Source organism: Pseudophryne corroboree, chromosome 4 (genome assembly GCF_028390025.1).
Source record: "Pseudophryne corroboree isolate aPseCor3 chromosome 4, aPseCor3.hap2, whole genome shotgun sequence".
NCBI classification, from domain to species: Eukaryota; Metazoa; Chordata; class Amphibia; order Anura; family Myobatrachidae; genus Pseudophryne; species Pseudophryne corroboree.
The window spans coordinates 189747381-189761441 of NC_086447.1; positions in this window are offsets into that span (position 1 = coordinate 189747381).

The window sequence follows — 14061 nt, forward strand, 5'->3', positions numbered from 1 at the left end:
TTATATACTGGTGGTCAGCAAACTGTGCAAAACTGAAATGCACCACAGGTATGGATGGATAGTATACTTGACGACACAGAGGTAGGTACAGCAGTGGCCTACTGTACTGTAATGCTATATATTATATACTGGTGGTCAGCAAACTGTGCAAAACTGAAATGCACCACAGGTATGGATGGATAGTATACTTGACGACACAGAGGTAGGTACAGCAGTGGCCTACTGTACCGTAATGCTATATATTATATACTGGTGGTCAGCAAACTGTGCTAAACTGAAATGCACCACAGGTATGGATGGATAGTATACTTGACGACACAGAGGTAGGTACAGCAGTGGCCTACTGTACCGTAATGCTATATATTATATACTGGTGGTCAGCAAACTGTGCAAAACTGAAATGCACCACAGGTATGGATGGATTGTATACTTGACGACACAGAGGTAGGTACAGCAGTGGCCTACTGTACCGTAATGCTATATATTATATACTGGTGGTCAGCAAACTGTGCAAAACTGAAATGCACCACAGGTATGGATGGATAGTATACTTGACGACACAGAGGTAGATACAGCAGTGGCCTACTGTACCGTAATGCCATATATTATATACTGGTGGTCAGCAAACTGTGCAAAACTGAAATGCACCACAGGTATGGATGGATAGTATACTTGACGACACAGAGATAGGTACAGCAGTGGCCTACTGTACCGTAATGCTATATATTATATACTGGTGGTCAGCAAACTGTGCTAAACTGAAATGCACCACAGGTATGGATGGATAGTATACTTGACGACACAGAGGTAGGTACAGCAGTGGCCTTCTGTACCGTACTCCTATATATTATATACTGGTGGTCAGCAAAATTATGCACTGTAATCCTACTATATACTACAATGCAGCACAGATATGGAGTGTTTTTCAGGCAGACAACGTATACTTGTGGTCACTGTCAGCAAAACTCTGCACTGTACTCCTCCTATATAATACAGCTGCTCCCCAGTCCCCACAATTAAGCAGTGTGAGCACAGATATATGCAGCACACTGAGCACAGATATGGAGTGTTTTTCAGGCAGACAACGTATACTGGTGGTCACTGTCAGCAAAACTCTGCACTGTACTCCTCCTATATAATACTGCTGGTCCCCAGTCCCCACAATAAAGCAGTGTGAGCACAGAAATATGCAGCACACTGAGCACAGATATGGAGTGTTTTTCAGGCAGACAACGTATACTGGTGGTCACTGTCAGCAAAACTCTGCACTGTACTCCTCCTATATAATACTGCTGCTCCCCAGTCCCCACAATTAAGCAGTGTGAGCACAGATATATGCAGCACACTGAGCACAGATAACGGATAAGGAGCGTTTTTTTCATGCAGAGAACGGATAAAACTGGTGGTCACTGATCAGCAAAACTCTGCACTGTACTCCTCCTATAATAAAATACAAAGCAAGCACAAATACAATGAATAACGGAGAGGACGCCAGCCACGTCCTCTCCCTAACATTTCCAATGCACGAGTGAAAAAGGCGGCGACGCGCGTCTGCTTATATAGAATCCGAATCTCGCGAGAATCCGACAGCGGGATGATGACGTTCGGGCGCGCTCGGGTTAACCGGGCCATACGGGAGAATCCGAGTATGCCTCGGACCCGTGTAAAATGGGTGAAGTTCGGGGGGGTTCGGTTTCCGAGGAATCGAACCCGCTCATCACTAGTTCAAACCAATGAGATTGAAGGAATTGCAACACCACGTTAAGATCCCACGGTGCCACTGGGGGCACAAAGGGAGGTTGGATGTGCAACACGCCTTTCACGAAAGTCTGAACTTCTGGAAGGGAGGCCAATTGTTTTTGGAAGAAAATCAATAAGGCTGAAATTTGTACTTTAATTGAGCCCAACTTTAGGCCTGCATCCACACCAGCTTGTAGACAATGGAGAAAACGTCCTAACTGAAATTCTTCCGTAGGAGCCTTCCTGGATTCACACCAAGACACGTATTTTCTCCAAATACGGTGGTAATGTTTAGACGTTACTCCTTTTCTGGCCTGAATAAGAGTGGGGATGACTTCCTTGGGAATACCCTTTCAGACTAGGATTTGGCGTTCAACCGCCAAATCGTCAAACAAAGTAGCGGTAAGTCTTGGAACATGCACGGCCTCTGCTGTAACAGATCCTCCCTCAGAGGAAGAGGCCAGGGATCTCCTATAAGTAATTCCTGAAGATATGGATACCAAGCCCTCCTTGGCCAGTCTGGAACAATGAGGATTGCTTGAACCTTTGCTCGTCTTGTGATCTTTATCACTTTTGGAATGAGTGGAAGCGGAGGAAACACATACACCGACTGAAACACCCACGGTGTCACTAGGGCGTCCACTGCTATTGCTTGAGGGTCTCTCGACCTGGAACAATATCTCTGAAGTTTCTTGTGGAGGCGAGACGCCATCATGTCTATTTGAGGAATTCCCCAAAGACTTGTCACTTCTGCAAAGACCTCTTGATGAAGACCCCACTCTCCTGGATGGAGATCGTGTCTGCTGAGGAAGTCTGCTTCCCAGTTGTCCACTCCTGGAATGAAGATCGCTGACAGAGCGCTTGTATGCCTTCCCGCGCAGCGGAGAACCTTTGTGGCCTCTGCCATTGCCGCTCTGCTCCTCATTCCGCCCTGGCGGTTTATGTATGCTACTGCTGTTATGTTGTCCGACTGAATCAAGACGGCCCGATTGCGAAGAAGACGTTCTGCTTGTCGAAGGCCATTGTAAATGGCCCTTAACTCCAGAACGTTTATGTGTAGACAAATTTCCTGGCTTGACCATCTTCCCTGGAAGCTTTCCCCCCGTGTGACTGATCCCCAGCCTCAGAGACTCGCATCCGTGGTGACCAGGATCCAGTCCTGGATCCCGAACCTGCGTCCCTCTAGGAGGTGAGAGCTGTGCAGCCACCACAGGAGTGAGATTCTGGTCTTGGAAGACAGGATTATCCTTCGGTGCATGTGCAGATGGGACCCGGACCACTTGTCCAACAGGTCCCACTGAAACACTCTGGCATGGAATCTGCCAAACTGAATGGCCTCGTAGGCCGCCACCATCTTCCCCAGCAACCGAGTGCATTGATGGATCGATACTCTTGCTGGTTTCAGAATTTGTTTGACCAAGTTCTGAATTTCCAGAGCCTTTTCCACTGCAAGAAAAACTCTCTCTAATTCTGTGACCAGAATCATTCCCAAAAACGACAGCCGTCTCGTCGGAACCAACTGTGATTTTGGCAAGTTTAGGAGCCAACCATGTTGCTGCAGTATTGTCAGGGAGAGCGTAATGTTCTGCAGTAATTGGTCCCTGGATCTCACCTTTATCAGGAGATCGTCCAAGTACGGGATAATTGTGACTCCTTGTTTGCGCAGAAGAACCATAATTTCGGGCATTACTTTGGTGAAAACCCTCGGAGCCGTGGACAGACCAAACGGCAATGTCTGAAATTGGTAATGACAATCCTGAACTGCAAACCTCAGGTAAGCCTGATGTGGAGGATAAATGGGAACATGTAAGTGGGCATCCTTTATGTCTACCGACACCATAAAATCCCCCTCCTCCAGACTGGAGATCACTACCCGGAGAGATTCCATCTTGAATTTGAATTTTCTCAGGTAGAAATTGAGGGATTTGAGGTTCAGGATTGGTCTGACTGAGCCGTCTGGCTTCGGGACCACGAACAGGCTCGAATAAAAGCCTTCTCCCTGTTGCGACGGGAGAACCCTGACAATGACTTGATTGTGACAAAGTTTTTGTATTGTGGCGCATACCACCTCCCTGTCCGGAGTAAATGCTGGTAAGGCTGATTTGAAAAATCAGCGAGGGGGAATGTCTTGAAACTCCAGTTTGTACCCCTGGGACACTATTTCTAAAACCCATGGGTCCAGGGCCGAACGAGCCCAGAACTGACTGAAGAGCCTGAGACGTGCCCCCACCAGTGCGGACTCCTGCAGAGGAGCCCCAGCGTCATGCGGTGGATTTGGCAGAAGCCGGGGAGGACTTCTGCTCCTGGGAACCAGCCATGGCCGGTGATCATTTACCTTTTCCCTTTCCTCTAGAAGCAAGGAAGGAAGACCATCTGCCTTTTCTGTACTTATTGGGCCGAAAGGACTGCATCTGATAGTGGTGTGCTTTCTTTTGTGGTGCAGGCACATAGGGTAAAAATTATGACTTACCCGCGGTAGCCGTAGATACCAAGTCAGCGAGGCCGTCACCAAACAATACACCACCTTTATACAGTAGAGACGGGTGTGGTTCGTTTTATCGACAGTATCTAGGTCGACAATGTTTAGGTCGACCACTATAGGTCGACAGTCACTAGGTCGACATGGATGGAAGGTCGACAGGGTTTCTAGGTCGACATGTGCTAGGTCGACAGGTCTAAAGGTCGACATGAGGATTTTTTTTTGTGTGTCGTTTTCTTCGGAAAGTGACCGGGATCCCAAATTAGTGCACCGCGTCCCCTCGCATGGCTCGCTTCGCTCGCCATGCTTCGGGCATGGTGCCTTCGCTCCACTACTGCTTCGCTCGGCAGTGGCAAACGCAGGATTTGCATGGGGGGGTTTCCAGAACTGGGCGGAGCCAATCACGGGGGTGGGGACTGAGGTGACCCAGTATATGATGGGTCCATAAAACTAGTGTGTCTGTGTGTGTGTGTATATATATATATATATATATATCTACACACACATTATATATATATATACACATACACACACACATACATATACACGGGTGGTCTTCAGTATGCCGGCGGTCGGGCTCCCGGCGACCAGCATACCGACGCCGGGAGCCTGACCGCCGGCATACCGACACTTATTCTCCCTCGTGGGGGTCCACGACCCCCCTGGAGGGAGAATAGAATAGTGTGGCGCGCGTAGCGTGGCGAGCGCGGCGAGCGTGGCGAGCCCGCAAGGGGCTCATTTGCACTCGCCACACTGTTGGTAAGCCGGCGGCCGGCCTCCCGGCGCCGGTATGCTGGTCTCCGGGAGGCCGGCCGCCGGGAGATCGTAGTGAACCCATATACACATATACATAGCATATTAAACATGCATACATATATATATACACACACACATACAGTACACATATATATACATGTATATATATATATATCATATGTGTGTGTGTGTGTGTGTGTGTGTGTGTGTGTGTGTGTTTATATGTATGTATGTATGTATATACATGTGTATATATGTAGGCACATGGATATATATGTACTATAATTAAAATAAAGTAAACTTTTATTGCACTTGCAAGTGCCACCAGGAAGACAGCAGGCTGCAGAGGACGCTAGACAGTCATTAATAATACTCATGCAGCTAAAAAAAAAAAAAAAAAAAAATTTTGTGGAGGGGGGTTTCTGGGTACTCGGAACCCCCCCCTGGGTGCGCCACTGCTCGGCACACTTTACCGTTCCAATCGTAGCCCACGTGGATCGTTAAGTATGAAAAAATCCACAAAAAAAATTGTGAAAAACTCATGTCGACCTTTAGACCTGTCGACCTAGCACATGTCGACCTAGAAACCCTGTCGACGTTCCATCCATGTCGACCTAGTAACTGTCGACCTATAGTGGTCGACCTAAACATTGTCGACCTAGACACTGTCGATCTTCAGACCGGATCCCGTAGAGACTCCATAGCTTTCTTAGAGTCAGCATCAGCATTCCATTGATGAATCCACAATGCTCTCCTAGCTGAGACTGCCATGGCATTGACCCTTGATCCCAAGAGGCCATTATCCCTCGTAGCTTCCTTTAGGTAGACTGCAACGTCCCTGATATAACCTAGTGTCAAAAGAACGCTATCCCTATCCAGGGTATCTATTTCAGATGACAAGTTATCTGCCCATTTTTCGATAGCACTACTCACCCATGCAGATGCAATGGCTGGTCTGAGTAGCTTACCCGTGGTGACATAAATGGATTTCAATGTATTTTCCTGCCTACGATCCGCAGGATCCTTAAGGGCTGCCGTGTCAGGGGATGGAAAAGCCACCTTTTTGGACAGCCATGATAGAGCTTTGTCCACAATAGGGGGTGACTCCCATTTTTCCCTATCTCCAGAGGGAAACGGATACGCCACTGGAATCCTTTTGGGAATCTGAAACTTTTTGTCAGGATTTTCCCAAACCTTTTCACAAAGCGTGTTCAGTTCATGAGAGGGAGGAAACGTTACCTCAGGTTTCTTTCCTTTATACATACAGACCCTAGTATCAGGAACAGTAGGGTCCTCAGTGATATGTAATACGTCTTTTATTGCCACAATCATGTACTGAATGCTCTTTGCCAGTTTTGGATCTAATCTGGCATCACTATAGTCGGCACTTGAGTCAGTGTCCGTGACGGTATCCGTGACTGCCAGCTGGGCAAATGAACGTTTTTGTGACCCCGAGGGGGTCTGGTCTTATTTATCAGAGCCACATTTGCATTCAAAGCACTCAAAACAATCACCCAATCAGGTGTCGGCGGTGCAGACAGGGTCACTCCCACAGCCGTTTGTGTCCTTAACATAGTCTTCTCCTGGGAAGAGCACTCCGCCTCAGACATGCCGACACACGTGCACCCAATACACCCAGACACACTGGGCCTATAGGGGACAGACCCACCGTAAAGCCTGTCAGAGGGACACAGAGGGAGTTATTGCCAGCTCACACCCCAGCGCTCAATCCCGGTCTGAAACACCACAGAAAATGCCCCAGACCTGCAGCACTTTTATAATAAACATATAATGCACCAAAATAACTGTGCCCCCCCACCCCCCGTTTTTCACCCTGATACTTATGCAGCAATGTGAGGTAGGACCAGTGTCTCTGCAGCCTTGTGTAGAGAAAATGGCGCCGGGTTGTGTGCTGTGAGGCTAAGCTCCGCCCCCGTAATGGTGCGCTGCAGACCCGCTCTTTTCAAATTAATTTTTATACTGGCGGGGGTCCGGACAGTGACCTGGTACTATGTCCGCTCTTGCCAGTTACTTATAGAGGTCATATATGCCGCCCAGGGCGCCCCCCCCCGCGCTCTGCACCCTGTAGTGCCGCTGTGCGTGGGAGCATGGCGGTACCTCAAAGCCGTCACTGAAGTCTTCTTTTCTTCCTCTACTCACCTGTCTTCTGACTTCTGGCTTTGCAAGGGGGGTGACGGCGGGCTCTGGGAACGAGCATCTAGGCGTACCTAGCGATTAGACCCTCAGGAGCTAATGGTGTCCTGTAGCCAAAGAAGCAGAGCCTTTAAACTCACAGAAGTAGTAGGTCTGACTTCTCTCCCCTAAGTCCCACGAAGCAGGGAGACTGTTGCCAGCAGTCTCCCTGAAAATAAAAAACCTAAGTCTTTATCAGAGAAACTCAGTAGAGCTCCTCAGAGTGCATCCAGTCTCACTGGGCACAGATTCTAAACTGGAGTCTGGAGGTGGGGCATAGAGGGATGAGCCAGTTCACACCCTTTAAAAGTCTTAAAGTGCCCATGTCTCCTGCGGATCCCGTCTATACCCCATGGTTCTTGAAGTGACCCCAGCATCCTCTAGGACGTATGAGAAAATACTATAGGATCAAAAATACCCCCAAATTCTATGATTTAAGCTGTTTTTGAGGGTTTTTTGAAAAAAAACACCCGAATCCAAAACATACCTGAATCCGACAAAAATTTTTAAGGGAGGTTTTGCCAAAACGCGTCCGAATCTAAAATACGGCCGCGGAACCCAATCCAAAACCAAAACATAAAACCCAAAAAATTTCTGGTGCACATCTCTACTAATAACTAGAGATGAGCGGGTTCGGTTCTCCGAGATCCGAACCCCCCCGAACTTCACCTATTTTACAGGGTTCCGAGGCAGCCTCGGATCTTCCCGCCTTGCTCGGTTAACCCGAACGAGGCCGAACGTCATCATCCCGCTGTCGGATTCTCGCGAGATTCGTATTCTATATAAAGAGCCGCGCGTCGCCGCCATTTTCACTCGTGCATTGGAGATTGAACGGAGAGGACGTGGCTGCGTTATCTCCCTGAAAAGCTCCGTAATCTGTGTGCTGCAAATATCTGTGCTCAGTGTGCTGCAAATATCTGGGCTCAGTGTGCTGAAAATATCTACGTTCTCTGCCTGAAAACACTCCATATCTGTGCTCAGTGTGCTGCAAATATCTGTGCTCAGTGTGCTTTATTGTGGGGACCACCAGTATAATAGTAGTACAGTACAGTAGGCCATTGCTGTATCTTGCAGCTCTGTGTCACTGCAAGTATCCATTCCATATCTGTGCTGCATTTTTGTGAGCAGTATATATAGTATTACAGTGCAGGATTTTGGTGACCAACAGTATATAGTTGTACAGTAGGCCATTGCTGTATCTTGCAGCTCTGTGTCACTGCAAGTATCCATTCCATATCTGTGCTGCATTTTTGTGAGCAGTATATATAGTATTACAGTGCAGCATTTTGGGGACCAACAGTATATAGTTGTACAGTAGGCCATTGCTGTATCTTGCAGCTCTGTGTCACTGCAAGTATCCATTCCATATCTGTGCTGCATTATTGTGAGCAATATATATATAGCATTACAGTACAGCATTTTGGTGAGTAACAGTATACATATATAGTACAGTACAGTAGGCCATTGCTATTGATATATTACTGGCATATAATTCCACACATTAAAAAATGGAGAACAAAAATGTGGAGGGAAAAATAGGGAAAGATTAAGATCCACTTCCACCTCGTGCTGAAGCTGCTGCCACTAGTCATGGCCAAGATGATGAAATGCCATCAACGTCGTCTGCCAAGGCCGATGCCCAATGTCATAGTAGAGAGCATGTAAAATCCAAAAAGCTAAAGTTCAGTAAAATAACCCAAAAATCTAAATGAAAAGCGTCTGAGGAGAAGCGTAAACCTGCCAATATGCCATTTACGACACGGTGTGGCAAGGAATGGCTGAGGCCCTGGCCTATGTTTATGGCTAGTGGTCCAGCTTCACATGAGGATGGAAGCACTTATCCTCCCGCTAGAAAACTGAAAAGAGTTAAGATTGCAAAAGCACAGCAAAGAACTGTGCGTTCTTCTAAATCACAAATCCCCAAGGAGAATCCAATTGTGTCGGTTGCGATGCCTGACCTTCCCAACACTGGACGGGAAAAGGTGGCGCCTTCCACCATTAGCACGCCCCCTGCAAGTGCTGGAAGGAGCACCCACAGTCCAGTTCTTGATAGTCAAATTGAAGATGTCACTGTTGAAGTACACCAGGATGAGGATATGGGTGTTGCTGGCGCTGAGGAGGAAATTGACAAGGAGTATTCTGATGGTGAGGTGGTTTGTTTAAGTCAGGCACCCGGGGAGACACCTGTTATCCGTGGGATGAATATTGTTATGATTCCAGCACTCTGGTCAGAGGAGATCTTATGGCAAGGACCGGAGCACTGGAACGGAATGCTGGGGAAGGGAGCAGGACAGGAAAATAGCCCCTGGCGCCCTAACTCTGTTGTCTCACCCGTGTTGTCAGAAATCCCCTGCGAGACTATGGTTTCTTGAGCCCTTGGCAGCCGCGTTTGAAGGGCGGATTATGTCTGCCCAACTTCGATGCCCCCCGGTCTTAATGAGAGACAAAGGGAAACCCGAGACAGGGTGATAACAAGAGGCCCTCTAACTAAACAACCAGGCCAGGGGCTAAGCAAACTCAAAACTATAATATGTGCAGAGAAACCGCCAGGGAAAAGGACAACCAAAATATCCACTTGTCCAATTCTCCTACCTGGCACCGCCGAGTACCAGAGAGGACTTGTGGAAGCGGAACACTCCGCAAATGCTCCAAACACAAAATATAAATGGTAAAGCGGCTGAGCCGCAACACACGGCAGAGCCGCAACTCACGAACACCACTGGATATAAAACGGTGATCAGTCAGGACTCCAGGGAACCAAAGGACCTCTTGGGATGAGATGACAACTCCCGAATACCGGACTTCTGAGGACTGGAATGACCGGATACAGCAGGACTGGAAACAGACTCTCAGCAAACAAAGGCAGCATGCAGGAAGCTATTACCGGCGTCAGTGAGAAGCCCTGGGAGTGTATTTAACAAGGAGTCCTCCAATCAGCTGCTAAAGGCTGATTAGAATAAATGCCGTGCAACTGCCTTGCTGCACGGCCAGAGAGCAGGTGAATATCTTAATTTCCTAAAGCCTAGCAACGGGGAACGCGGTCCGCCAGTGGCGTCCCCGTTGCTAGGGTCCGTGCGGCTCAGCGCGCCCGGCGTCTAGCGTTGCTAGGGAGCCGGCGGCTGTACGTGCACGACGTCTCTAGTTGCTAGTCGCCGGGCCGCGCAGACCATCAAGCGGACCCTGGCGCCTAACAAATATGGCCATTGACATGCCTGGTCAAATTACAAAAAAAATCACCTCTTCGGTGTGGAATTATTTTAACAGAAATGCGGACAACAGGTGTCAAGCCGTGTGTTGCCTTTGTCAAGCTGTAATAAGTAGGGGTAAAGACGTTAACCACCTAGGAACATCCTCCCTTATGCGTCACCTGGAGCGCATTCATCAGAAGTCATTGACAAGTTAAATTTTTTTTGGGTGACAGCGGAAGCAGTCCACTGACAACTAAATCCCTTCCTCTTGTACCCAAGCTCCTGCAAACCACACCACCAACTCCCTCAGTGTTAATTTCCTCCTTAGATAGGAACGCCAATAGTCCTGCAGGCTATGTCACTGGCAAGTCTGACGAGTCCTCTCCTAACTTGGATTCCTCCGATGGATACTTGAGTGTAACGCCTACTGCTGCTGGCGCTGCTGTTATTGCTGCTGGGAGTCGATCGTCATCCCAGAGGGGAAGTCGGAAGACTACTTGTACTACTTCCAGTAAGCAATTGACTGTCCAACAGTCCTTTGCGAGGAAGATGAAATATCACAGCAGTCATCCTGCTGCAAAGCGGATAACTCAGGTCTTGGCAGCTGTGTTGGTGTTAAACGTGTGTCCGGTATCCACCGTTAATTGACAGGGAATTAGAGAATTGCTTGAGGTACTGTGTCCCCGGTACCAAATACCATCTAGGTTCCTCTTCTCTAGGCAGGCGATACCGAGAATGTACACAGACGTCAGAAAAAGAGTCACCAGTGTCCTAAAAAATGCAGTTGTACCCAATGTCCACTTAACCACGGACATGTGGACAAGTGGAGCAGGGCAGACTCAGGACTATGTGACTATGACAGCCCACTGGGTAGATGTATTGCCTCCCGCAGCAAAAACAGCAGTGGTGGCTCCAGTAGCAGCATCTCGCAAACACCAACTCGTTCCTAGGCAGGCTACGCTTTGTATCACCGCTTTCCATAAGAGGCACACAGCTGACATCCTCTTACGGAAACTGAGGAACATCATCGCAGAATGGCTTACCCCAATTGGACTCTCCTGGGGATTTGTGACATCGGACAATGCCACCAATATTGTGCGTGCATTACATGTGGGCAAATTCCAGCACATCCCATGTTTTGCACATACATTGAATTTGGTGGTGTAGAATTTTGTAAAAAAACGACAGGAGCGTGCAAGAGATGCTGTCGGTGGCCCGAAGAATTGCGGGCCACTTTCGACATTAAGCAACCGCGTGCCGAAGACTGGAGCACCAGCAAACACTCCTGAAACTGCCCCGCCATCATCTGAAGCAAGAGGTGGTAACGAGGTGGAATTCAACCATCTATATGTTTCAGAGGATGGAGGATCAGCAAAAGGCCATTCAAGCCTATACATCTGCCTACTATATAGGCAAAGGAGGGGGAATGCACCTGGCTCAAGCGCAGTGGAGAATGATTTCAACATTGTGCAAGGTTCTGCAACCCTTTGAACTTGCCACACGTGAAGTCAGTTCAGACACTGCCAGCCTGAGTCAGGTCATTCCCCTCATCAGGCTTTTGCAGAAGCAGCTGGAGAGATTGAAGGAGGAGCTAAAACGGAGCGATTCCGCTAGGCATGTGGGACTTGTGGATGGAGCCCTTCATTCGCTTAACCAGGATTCACGGGTGGTCAATCTGTTGAAATCAGAGCACTACATTTTGGCCACCGTGCTCGATCCTAGGTTTAAAGCCTACGTTGTATCTCTCTTTCCGGCAGACACAAGTCTGCACATGTTCAAAGACCTGCTGGTGAGACACTTGTCAAGTCAAGCGGTACGTGACCCGTCAACAGCTCCTCCTACACATTCTCCCGCAACTGGGGCTACAAGGATAAGGCTAAGAATTCCGAGCCCACCGGCTGGCGGTGATGCAGGGCAGTCTGGAGCGAGTGCTGACATCTGGTCCAGACTGAAGGACCTGCCAACGATTACTGACATGTCGTCTACTGTCACTGCATATGATTCTGTCACCATTGAAAGAATGGTGGAGGATTATATGAGTGACCGCATCCAAGTAGCCACGTCAGACAGTCCGTACGTATACTGGCAAGAAAAAGAGGCAATTTGGAGGCCCTTGCACAAACTGGATTTATTTTACCTAAGATGCCCCCCCCCCCCTCCAGTGTGTACTCCGAAAGAGTGTTTAGTGCAGCCAGTCACCTTGTCAGAAATCGGCGTACGAGGTTACTTCCAGAAAATGTGGAGTAGATGATGTTAATCAAAATGAATTATAATCAATTCCTCCGTGGATACATACACCAGCAATTGCCTCCAGAAAGTACACAGGGACCTAAAATGGTGGATTCCAGTGGGGACAAATTAATACTCTGTGAGGAGGGGGATGTACACAGTGAAAGGGGTGAGGAATCGGACGATGAGGTGGACATCTTGCCTCTGTCGAGCCAGTTTGTGCAAGGAGAGATTGATTGCTTCTTATTTGGTGGGGGCCCAAACCAACCAGTCATTTCAGCCACAGTCATGTGGCAGACCCTGTGTCTGAAATGATGGTGATAATGTCGATATTATCTTAAACCATAAAGCTATGCCTTTAAACACACTTTTACCATGAAGCCGCTGCGGCCGCTAGACTTAATATGCACTCTACGTACTTTGTACGCTATTTGCGTACAGAGGCCCTCATTCCGAGTTGATCGCAGCGGGTCATCGCATCGCAAATAGGCAGAAAATGAGTAACTGCGCATGCGCAAAAGTGGAAATACGCATGCGCGAGTATAGCGAAACGACACTTGTGCAGAAATACTACAAATAAAACTGCTCATTACACAGAAACGAAAACGGGGATTGCCGAAGGCGTGGCAGAGGCGCGGCTTCGCAATCGTACGACATGGGCGTGAAAGTGGGCGTCTAGTGTGGGAGTATGCAACTAGCAGTAGGCGTGTTTTTAGCAGAAATGCTTTTTCGATGTTAAACTTAACATAGCAAATCTTCTCAATCTTGACGCAGCATCCGAGTAGCTCTGCAGTTACTCAGCATTTGCGAAGTAGTGTTACAAGTGTGTATGCAATAATTAGCAGTTAATTGGAGAGCCCATTCATCTGTTGCTCAATTACTTCCTAAACACTGCTCTGCTGAAGTACTGCAAACAGCAATTGTGTGGACACATTACATGTTTATTGTAAGCACTTATAAATCTGTCACGCTGCCAAATAAGGTGTTTTTTTTTTGGTCCAAGTTTTAAACTAAACATTAATGTAAAGTGCATGTTTTGATGTTTTAAATACTACCAAATGCAAACAAGTTTAATTAACCAAACTTAAACTACATCTAAACTACATAAAATGTAACCCTTTGTATATCACAAATATCTGTACCAACATAATGCAGCATACACTTTTTATTTTAAACAAAAAACATTTCACTTTTGTTTGAATATCTGACAATGTTTAATATTATGTCATGTTGCCCATAGTAACCCAAAAACCTAGTTGTGAATACTATTTTAATATGGCCATTAAAGTGTTGTGCAAGGCATACCTGTTGCATTTTTAAAGATGCAATGCTTGTATGATTATTCTGGTTGTTCCCTTGTTCCCAAAGTGTCTATATGCCTTGCTAAACTTTACTGGGCTAAGATTAACATAATGCATTAACTTTAATAAACTACAGAAATTTTTGTTTCTTTTTATTATTGCAAAAAATTTAACA